Here is a 10,413-nt window from a genome sequence, read left to right as displayed (position 1 = left end):
ACCTGATTAAGGGTAACCATGACAGGTCCTTTCAGGGCTCCTTTCTCTTTCTTTTCCTTGGTGACTGTAGTACAGACTCCCTTTTTGCTGCATATGTTTTAAGCCTCTCCTAGATCTGCAACAGTGTGGGTCACCACATTGATGGGCTATCCCATATACGGGTCTGGTATGGCCACTAAGGGCCCAAAATGCTCAGAGGGCGCCATCTGAAGCACTATGTCTCTCACGCCCGCTGTAAAAATCTCATCAGGACCTCTGGTGTTACCTATATATAGCATTCTTCATACCCGGTTGCCTTATCACCTGCTGTACATCAGCATAACTCTGCCATTGGCTAGGGGACTAGGGTAAGTCCCCTGACTTGGCCAGGCTGCCCAAGTAGTTGCCATCACCCATTCCAGCAGAGAATGAGTCCTTTGGAAGTGGTGAGCCACCTGCAAACCCTGGTGCAGGGCAGGATGGGTAGTTACGGAAGCTAATTTACCATCTCCATTCCAGACATCAAAATTATATTTTCTAAGTGCCCTGCAGGAACTGATGGGTTCTGCTTTCTCGGGGCCCTCCAGAATTGATGTTCTATGTTCTCACACTGCGTCACCTCTGATATTCTGTGTTCTATTGCTCCCTCCACTTGTGACAGTCTCTGTTCTATAGTCCCTATCAGCTCTGACAAACTTTATTGTAGTTTTCTTTCTCTGAATTTTCTGCCTCTGGCTTCAGTAGTTAGTATCATATTTGACTCACAGGAGGTGTTTGGTAGAACTCTATGCTGATTATCACAATTTCTCATTTTTAAAGTTGCTTTTTTCCCAGTCCCGTTTTGCGGCCCCATGCCACGTTTATTCTTGCTCTTTCCTCCCTATCTTTGACTGATGGTGTTTAGAAAGACAAGGGATACCCTACCTACCATGAGACTACTTTTGGTAGCCCCTCCTTCCTCCCTCCCTCTGGGGCCCGCCCCGCCCCTGCCCTTCTCTCATCCTGGACCCGCCTCCGGGGGGGCAGATTGGGGTATGGCCCCGCCCACCTCTGGGCCTGAGCTCCGCCTCCGGATCGTCAATCACAGACACCCTGCCCCCCTTCTCACACTGCACGCGCTAGGGTCACCAGGGTCTGTTTCCGGGACTTGCTGCGTCACTGAGGGCGTGTCTTCCGCCCCCTCCTCCCAGGCCCGCCTGAGAGAAACTAGGGTGTCTCCCTGGCTGACTGAGCCTAGGCCGTGCCTGAGGGCTGAGGGAAACAGGGCCTTGGCCTTCTCTGGCCCAGCCAGGGGTCACAAGGGGAGCCCCACTCCCTGCCTGAGGTCACAGGGCCCGCCCTCTTCAGCATCCTGGGGTCAGCCCCGCCTTCTCCATGGTTACTGCTCGGGCTCCATTGGCTGGGGTAAGCCCCGCCTCCGGATGTGACATCACAGCAGTTAGTGGAATCCTCGCCCAGCTAAGGTGGGGCCTATCAGTTGAGGGGGGCGGGGTAGGGCTGCTGCTGGAGGTCCTCACACCGCCCATCCCCCCCAACCCGTACCCCACTTTATTCCTGGGCCCCTCAGACTCTTCTAGGTCGGCCTCCCTGCCCAGGCCTGGGTAAGGGTGGGGTGGGACCCGCCGAAAGCCCTTGTGGGGTGCCCCCTCCCCTTCCCCTTTCTCAGGTGTCCGGGGCTAAGTCCGGGTTGGGGGGGCGCGGCTAGTGGTTCTCTTGGACCCTCCGGTCCTGGGGTCAAAGAGCGCATTGGGGAGCGGAGCCCCCCCCAATCCCTTGTTTCCCGACTTTTCCCGTCATTGTGTGGCTGTTTTTATTCCCGCCTCCAAGGACGCCCCGCTTCCCTGGACGTCGTCGGGCACACCCCGTCTCAGCCCCCTCTTCTCCTCCTTATTTTCCCCTTCCCCCAACCCGTCTCCCCTGAGCCTCCGACCCCCCCCCAAGAAAAACAAACCCCTGTTACACAAGGAGGCGTCCTCAGCTTCCCCCCTTGGCCGAGTCCGAAAACGCCCCGTCTCCTTACCCTCCTGAGCCGGTCACCTTGGTGACCCGGGGGGGGCAATGTCCTTTATGGGCCCCTGCAGGGACCATCCTGAAGTCTGTCAGCGGGGCACACACCCTCCCTTTTAGGGGTCCCTGCCTCTCCCTGGGGATCCCCTCCCTCAGGGACCTGGGTGCAGGAACAATATGTCTTTGTGGGGGCCAGGTTTGTATCCCCCATCTTAGACCCCTGAAAAGGGGCAAAGGACAGTTCCCGCCTAGGACTGCCGCCCATGTAACTGGCTCTTGCAGACCGATTTTTAAAAACTTTCAGGGAATTGAATTTAATTACTTCAAATTTATGTAATTCAACTTAATAGTCTCTAACCAGAACAATAACATAACCATCACAATAAGTACTCAGAGTCCAGAAAGACAAATTCCTCTATTGACTAAGTCCAGATGTGCATTTCTTTCTGGATTTTAATCTATAACCCCTATCACAAAAGCCATGGGTGGCTGGAGTGATTCATCTCCAATCCTCTGAACTCTAGATTTATCATTGCAATAATTAGAATTCCAATAGCTTTCAAAATCTTTTTTCCCTTTGATGTTGTGTGAATTATTCTAGTTCTGCTCACTTCACTCATCAAAATATTGCTCATTTTCCTCTCGAACTGCCCATTTCACCATTGCTTATGGCAAAATAATATTACCTAATGTTCTTTTGCAACAGTTTGTTTACACATTCCCTATTAGGTGGCTAAGTCCTTAATTTCTAGTTTAGGGCTACTATAAAAGGAAGTGCTCTAAATAATTTGCATAGATGATGACTCTTTTTGCAATAAACCTAGTATTAGTGTTCTTGTTCAAAATATTCATATTTTAGTTTTTTGGGGTATACTTCTAACTTTCCTGAGTTACAAGAACAGTTCACATCTCCATTATGTTTTCCCACAGTCCCTGCAACCTTTTTTGTTTTCCAAATTGGGGTGGGTTTGAGGTGGAACCTGAGAGTTCTTTTAGTTGGCATTTATTTAATTATTAGTAATATGGAGCATTTTATCATATGGTTTCTCATAGGTTAAATTTCTTCCTTTGGAAATTGCCTGTACAAAGAATTGAAAATTAAGGGGATGCCCATCAGTTAAAGAATGGCTGAAGGAATGTTATTGGGCCATAAGAAATGTTATTCTGCTGTAAGCAGGATGGTATCTGAACAACCTAGGAAGATTTTTTATGCATTGTTGTAAATTGAAATGAGTAGGAGGAGGAAAATATTTTAAACAGTACCATCAAAATTGTAATGTTGATCAACTTTGAAACTATTCTGATGAACACTTTGATCCAAGACAGTTTCAAAGGACCCATAATGAAAAATGCTATCTACCTCTAGACAGAGAACCGGTAAAGAATGAGTATAGACTGAAGCATACATTTTTCACTTTCTTTTTGTTCCTTGCTTTTCATCCTTTATTTTTAAAACATGCCTAATGTGGAATTGTGTTTTGTATGACTTCACGTGTTTTATTTATATCACGTAGCTTGCTTTCTTAATTGGTGTTAAGGGGAGTCAGAGAATTTGGAACTGAAATTAAAAACAAAAACATTAAAGATAAATAAATGAAAAGAAAAATTGTTCATATGCTTTGACAATTCATTTTTAGGAATGATTATATATTATAACATATAATATGTTATATATAATATTACAATATATAAAATATTGTATATAATTATATAATGTGTAATTGTATATTATAATAATATAATATAATATAGTATAATATATGAATATGAATATGTATATATATAAATATAAATATAAATTTGAATCAGTCAGTATGGTTGTGGTTTGTCCTTCGTTTTCGAAGGGGACTATGACATAAGGCAGATAATAACATGACTTGGGGTATACTTGATTTGAGTGAGGGAGGACTGTGCAAAGTCACCAGCCTCACTTTCTCCTCTAGAGCCATCTGGGTCCAGTGGCCAGATATCGATGAGAATGACTAAGATGTAGTGGGAGACCTTGTGCCTTTTAAGCGAAGGTCTTTTCAGGTTCTCACTGAGTGAGGCAAGGTATAGAAGATAGGATTTTAGCTAGGTGTTGAAGGAAGCCAGGGGACCAAGCAGGTGGAGATGAGGAAGGAGAACATTATAGGCATGAGGAACAGCTGATGAAAATACCTAGAATCTAGAGATGGAGTTTCTTCTTCACAAAACAGCAAAGAGGCTGGTTTGACTGGATTGCAAAATATATGGAGAATGGGGTATAAGGCATAAGAAAACTGAAAGCTAAGAAGGAGGTGAGGTTCTGAAGCTCCTTCTGTGCCAAATGAGAGCATCCCGTAAACAAGGAGAGAAGACAATAACAAGGAAAAGAGGGACATCAACAGTGTCAAAGGCTACAGATCCAGATCGATGAAGACTGAGAAAAGCCAATCCATTTGGCAATTAAGAGATGGTTAGATGACTTTAAAGGGAGCAGTTTCAGTTGAATGTTAAAGAAACCAGAATGCAAAGAGTTAAGAAGACAGTGAGAGGAAAAGAAGTGGAGGAACCTATTACAGATGACTTTCTCCAGGAGTTTAGCTGCAAAAGGCAGGAGAGCTAAGGGATGGATGATCAAATGAGGATCTTTGAGGATGGAGGACCCATGAGTATGCTTGTAGTCCATAGGGAAGCATCCAGAGGACAAGGAGGGACCGAAAATTAGTGAATGTGGGGATAATAAAAGGGGCAGTCTGCTGGATGATAGGATGGTATGGGATCCCTTCCGCATGTAGAGGGGTTTGCCTTGGTGAGGAGAAGGGCTGCCTTATTATGTGAAACTGGAGTGAAGGAGGAGATAGTAGCAGAAGACATGGAGTTGATGGGAGATGAAGAGGGGAGAAGAGGGAGCTTTCAGCTCCCTCAAATGGCCCCAGCATTATTAGTAAATTCTGGGGCAAGGTTCTCAACTAATAAGGTACAGGAAGGGGAATTGTGGGACATTTGAGGATAGATGGAAGAGTTTGTAATAACTTTAGTGGTGAGTGGGATCGTGAGATAATTGGAGAGGCATAAAAAGATTGCTTTGCTGCACAGAGAGCCTAGTTGAGGTTAAGTAGCATAAAATTGAGAGGACTCAGCCATTATCGTTTCCTGATTTTCTCCAGCTTCACTCAGTAGCATGTGTGACAGAACAAAAGCAATGGATGATGGCAGTGATTCAAGGCAGCGGTTTTCCTGGGAAGGGAGGGCTCAAGAAACTCAAGAGAAGAGCACAGTTTAGAGTTCACCTAGTTCACCAAGGGATCAAGATAGAGAAGGGGGGAGAGTGCAGCTAGTGCAGGGATGATGGCCTGGGAAAAAACTGAGGGGGTGAGGCATTCGAGGTTGTGATGAGTTTGGAGTTGCAAGGTGGAGAGAGGTAGAATGACCATAGATGTGATCAGATGAGAGCATTTCATACTTCTTGAATATGGAGGTGTCTTATTTGTGGGTGATGCCAAGATCAGAGGTATGACCTTTGTGTGCAGGTGAGGTAGTGTAGCGGGTCACTTGAGATGAGTAAACTGAAGGAATCATGAGTTTAGGGTGTTGGAGAGACTATCAAAGTGAATGTTGAAGTCCCCTAATACGAGGACAGTAGTTGGGGAGAAGAGAAAGACTATGAGCCAGACACTGAACACTTTAAGGAAAGAAGGGCAGTGTCCTGGAGGCCTGTAGACAGCCTAGATTTTTGAGTGAGTGGTAGATATGGATTGAGTGTCCCTCACCAAAGAAGCTATTGAGTGATGGGAGAAGGACAGCCTAGAAGTGACAGTGGAAAGCAAGGAATATTCCAACTCTTCTACCTTAATTAATGAGTACAGTGACTGAGTGAAAGTGTAACCAGTGCTTGAAAGGGAGGCCAGGAAGGCTGTGTCATCAAGCGGGAGACAGGTAGATCTCAGAGTGGGAAAGGGAAAGATGTAAAGTAAAAGCAAGTTTGTTACCTGGGGAGCTGGCATTCCAGAAGACACAGTGCTAGGTGAGTAGCTTTAGAGTGGGATACTAAGCTGTCGAGTGGAGGGATGGGCCTGTGGGGGAAGAGGAGAATGGAGAACTGAGTTTGAGTACTGCGGGTGAAGGTGAGAGAGCAGAATTAGTGAATTGAGAAGGGTATGACCAGGGGCTACAGTTTATTATTCATTGAGGAATGATTTCAGGTAGGTTTTCATTGTGCCTACAGATGTAGCCTCAGGGTACTGTTTCCTCAGGCCTTTAAAGGATGGTGTTATTCTCCTTCTCCCAAGTCAGGAGACCAGGCTGCATGCTTGATGGAACAGCCTTTCTCTTCTTGGCTGGGAAGGAAGAATATTCCCTGATGAAATGTCTTCCCCTAATTTAATAACTGATTGTTAATATAATAGAAAAACATCCCTTTTCTCAGCAAGAAGACAAGATTTGGAAGTAGAAAACCCGGATTGGAATTATAGCCTTACTTCTGAGGGTAATGATTACAGCTGTAGCCTCACTCTCTGTTGTTATATACTCACAGGAGTATTGGATTTCTTTTTGCTTGCCCTGGACAGGCCAGATAGATGGTGTGGTGGATAGAACACTGGGTTTCAGTGTTCCAGGAAGATCTGGGTTCAAGTCTGGGCTTAAACACTTACTACCTATATGAACCTGGGCAAGTTACTTAACTTTTATTTGCCTCAGTTCCTCATTTGGAAAACAGGAATACACTGGAGAAGGAAATAGCAAATTGCTCCTATATCTTTGCTTAGAAAACCCCACAGATAAGAGTCAACAGCATCACATAAATTTGGGCATCACTGAGTGACTGAACAACAACAACAAGATCCAGGACCCTGGGCAAATATTTACCTAAAGGCCAGATTTCACCCTGGTGCAATCTCATTCAAACTTGGTATTTCTTCCATAAATTTCCTTCCAGACAAGGATCGGTCATTTTTTGCGGTTATTTCCTAAAAATTTTTCACTCCTTTGGTTGGGCAACATTAAGGCTTCGTCCACCTCACCACAACAGAGGGTAGAACCAGCTGTCACCACTGCTATGAAGGCTGATCTTGTATCAGAAGACTTCTGATGTGATGGAGAGTTAAAAAGATACTTTTGATGGTGATGACTTAGTCTGAGTTCATATTGACGCTGAAGGAGTTCAGTACACTCTTCATTTCATAAATTGAGAATTTAATTTAGTTCCATTCTGCCTGCTTAATGAGGAAGCAGCTGTAACATAGGATAAAATTCTACAAATATGTCGCCTAAAATGAGGAGGTTTGGACGCGAGATGACAGGCTAACAGTATAATATCTGCGATAGGAACAAGACAGGGATCTCAAATGCAGAATAGATTCTTCCTAGCCTGAAACTTTCCCTCCAATGCAATATTCCGCGTGTCCACAAGATGGCACCTGAACGTTGCTATAATAATCTTCAGTATCTTTTTTGACCACCAGATGTCAGCAGAAGACTATGACAGCATCTTCAATGGCACTAAATTGGTCAAAACCCTATTTATTAAAAGCATACTGCGTGCCACTTTCTGCTCTGGGTGCTAGGAGTGCAGAGACAAAAAGGAAGCAGTCCCTGCTTACAGAGAAAAGTACATCCTGTTGATGGAGACCAACTCTGTAGGAGTGATAAAAACTTAAATAAGCGTGACCCTTAAAAAGAGGAAGGAGACAAGTCTCACTGTTCTTTTCCAGAGCTGAAAGTTCCACAGGGATGGCAGCACGAATTTGTTTTCAGATATTTTAAGTGCATTGATTGGCTTCACTGAATTTTTCTTTAACATTTTTTTTCTTCTGTAAGATGGCTCTCTGTATACTTCTGTTGTTCAGTCATTTTTCATTCATGTCAGACTTTTTGTGACCTCATTTGGGGTTTTCTTGGCAGAGGTACTAGAGTGGTTTGCCTTTTCCTTCTCCAGCTCATTTTACAGGTAAGGAAACTGAGGCAAACAGGATTAAGTGATTTACCCAGTGTCACACAATGAATAATTGTCTGAGGACAGATTTGAACTCAGGTCTTGTTGACTATGGGCCCAGTGCTCTATCCACTAAGCCACCTAGCCCTAATCTCTATATAAATGAAACACTGTAGAAATATGAACCATCTATTGGTCAAGGCTTTTATAATGAAATGAAGGGGGCCAGAGGGGTCAGCTATGATGGAGGTCATGCCTTCTAGAAGTGTTGACTGGTAACTGTCATTTTCTCATGCAGGCCTGTGCCCCTCTTGCCTACTAACCTTTTTCAGCCTCAGTTTCCTCATCTGTAAAATGAGAATGATCCTGGCATCTTGTGCCTATCAGGGCTTTTGTAAAGAAAGCACTATGTCCATCTCAGTGTTGTATAGAAATGTGAGTTGTTTAATCATTATTACTGTCTGAAGGAATCTCTGTCCTGGGAAGAGAAGAGAAAGGAGAGGAAGGCAATAAGAGGAAGCTTATGCAAGGACAAAGAATGGCTGAAAAGTAAGTACCCTAAGTATGGCATATACCAGGGAACACTAAGCATGAGGGGAGACTGAGCCCTGGGACACCATCAACCTACTCCATCCAGGAGGTGAGACGTCCACGGGTGTCACACATTTTGCCAACTGCATCAATCACTTTTGCTCCCTTTTTTTTTCTCACTAAAAGGGGGGGAAAAATCCTGTTTGTCACGTGGCATGGTTCTCCAGGATGAGGAGAAAAAGAAATACACAGGATACCCTGGTGATATAAGAAATGGAAAATATCAATGAAACTTTTTAAAAAGAGGTCCACTATCTCAAGGATATTGTTATTGTTTATCTTTTCTGGAGGTGATGATGCCATGACTGACAAGTGAATTCGATTTAAGTGAGGGAGGGCTGTGCAAAGTCACCAGCCTCACCTTCTCCTCTGGAGCCACGTGAGTCTAGTGGCTAGATATGAATCAGGATGAATGGAGGTGACCCCAATGCAGTGAGAGACCTTGGCCTTTTTAAGCTTAAGTCTTTCCCAGGTCTTAGTTTGACTTAGGCAACGCCCATTCAGAAATTAAGGCTAAATAAGTAATGAGACAAACATCTCAAGGGTGATAATGGAGAGGGAAAGGAGGAAAGAAAGGATTTTAGATTAGTGATTATCAGTAGCAGATCTCAAACTATACTACAAATCACACACCCAGACACATACAATCCTACCTACTCACAGAACACATGCATAAGCAAAGGTATGCATACTCTGAAGACCCCCTACCCATGCCCACACACATCCCCCTTGGCACTAAAATAAACCATTTTGGGGTGGGGCCATTCAGGAGAAGACTGAAGAAAGTACAGAAGAGAATATAGGGGGTGGGAGAATGTGGAGGGGCAGGAGGGGGAGCAGGAGGGGCAGTAGCAGGAGGGGTGTAGGTGGGGCTTATCTCATGCACAGGAAAGTGCAGGAATTTCTAAGATCTCTCAGGCCAAGGTGTAGGAAGGAAGTGGGAGAGGGGAAATGTAGGGGGTTAGGGGCAGGCAAATGTCGAGCTGCTCATAGTGCCCAGTCTCAGGGGAAAAGGGACCTCCCTCCTTCTCCTCCTGCTCCTTCTCCTTCCCTAATGAAATTTTCTGGTCCTCTAAGGCCATAAAAAGTCCCTCCAATGGGCAGTCAGGACCTCTCCAACCTGATGAATTTCTGAAGGCCACTCAAGTCCTCATACTCTTCCCTGACACCCTACTCTGACAACCAGATGTGTTTATATGGAGATGAGAGGGTCTGTATCCAGACAAGCTGTGTCACTCTATTTTTGTTGATTTCTATGCTGTTTTAACTCAAAGTAAATCTGGTACTGTTAACTGTCCAATAAACTCCCACTATCTCATTTCATCCCAGCACATACCGTGAATTAAGAGATTGCTGGGGCTCAAGACTACTCTGACAGCCTGGCACAAGAGAGATACTCAGAGACTTCTGCATTCACTGACACTGTCCAAAGGAAGCCTTCTCCTGACTCTAGGCCTGCAGCATCAAAACTTTTCTTGTTTGTTAGAGTCAGAAAGAAGAAAAATCACAGTAGCAATTACATACATCAAAGAGTTGGGAGAATTGGAACACCATTCTAGGCTCAAAAAATTTGAGGAAGATCAGAGTAGATGATCAACAAAATCTGAGTTAGACAGTTCCTTGTTTATTAGATTTTAAGTCAAATTGTTGTAGAATATAAATTATTTGTTGAGAACCTACTGAATGTTCAGGATAATGTGAGGCTGTGTAGGGTTAAGAATGAGGAAGGGTGGAGATTAGGGGGAACAGCTCCCCTGAGGCAAGTTCCAGAACTAGATGTTCCGTTCTTCTCCTTCCTATTGCCCTTCATTCCCTTTGAATCACATTTCCAACAAATTACACATCTTTTGGGTAATAACATTGAAGACATAAACACGGATTTTTGATGTTCAGAAAGTGGAAGTGGGAATTGGCACGGGAGGTATGTACTACAACATTTA

This window comes from Phascolarctos cinereus, unplaced genomic scaffold, assembly GCF_003287225.1.
Source record: "Phascolarctos cinereus isolate Bilbo 61053 unplaced genomic scaffold, phaCin_HiC Scaffold_8;HRSCAF=390, whole genome shotgun sequence".
Lineage (NCBI taxonomy): Eukaryota > Metazoa > Chordata > Mammalia > Diprotodontia > Phascolarctidae > Phascolarctos > Phascolarctos cinereus.
Note: the sequence above shows the minus strand (reverse complement) of the source record.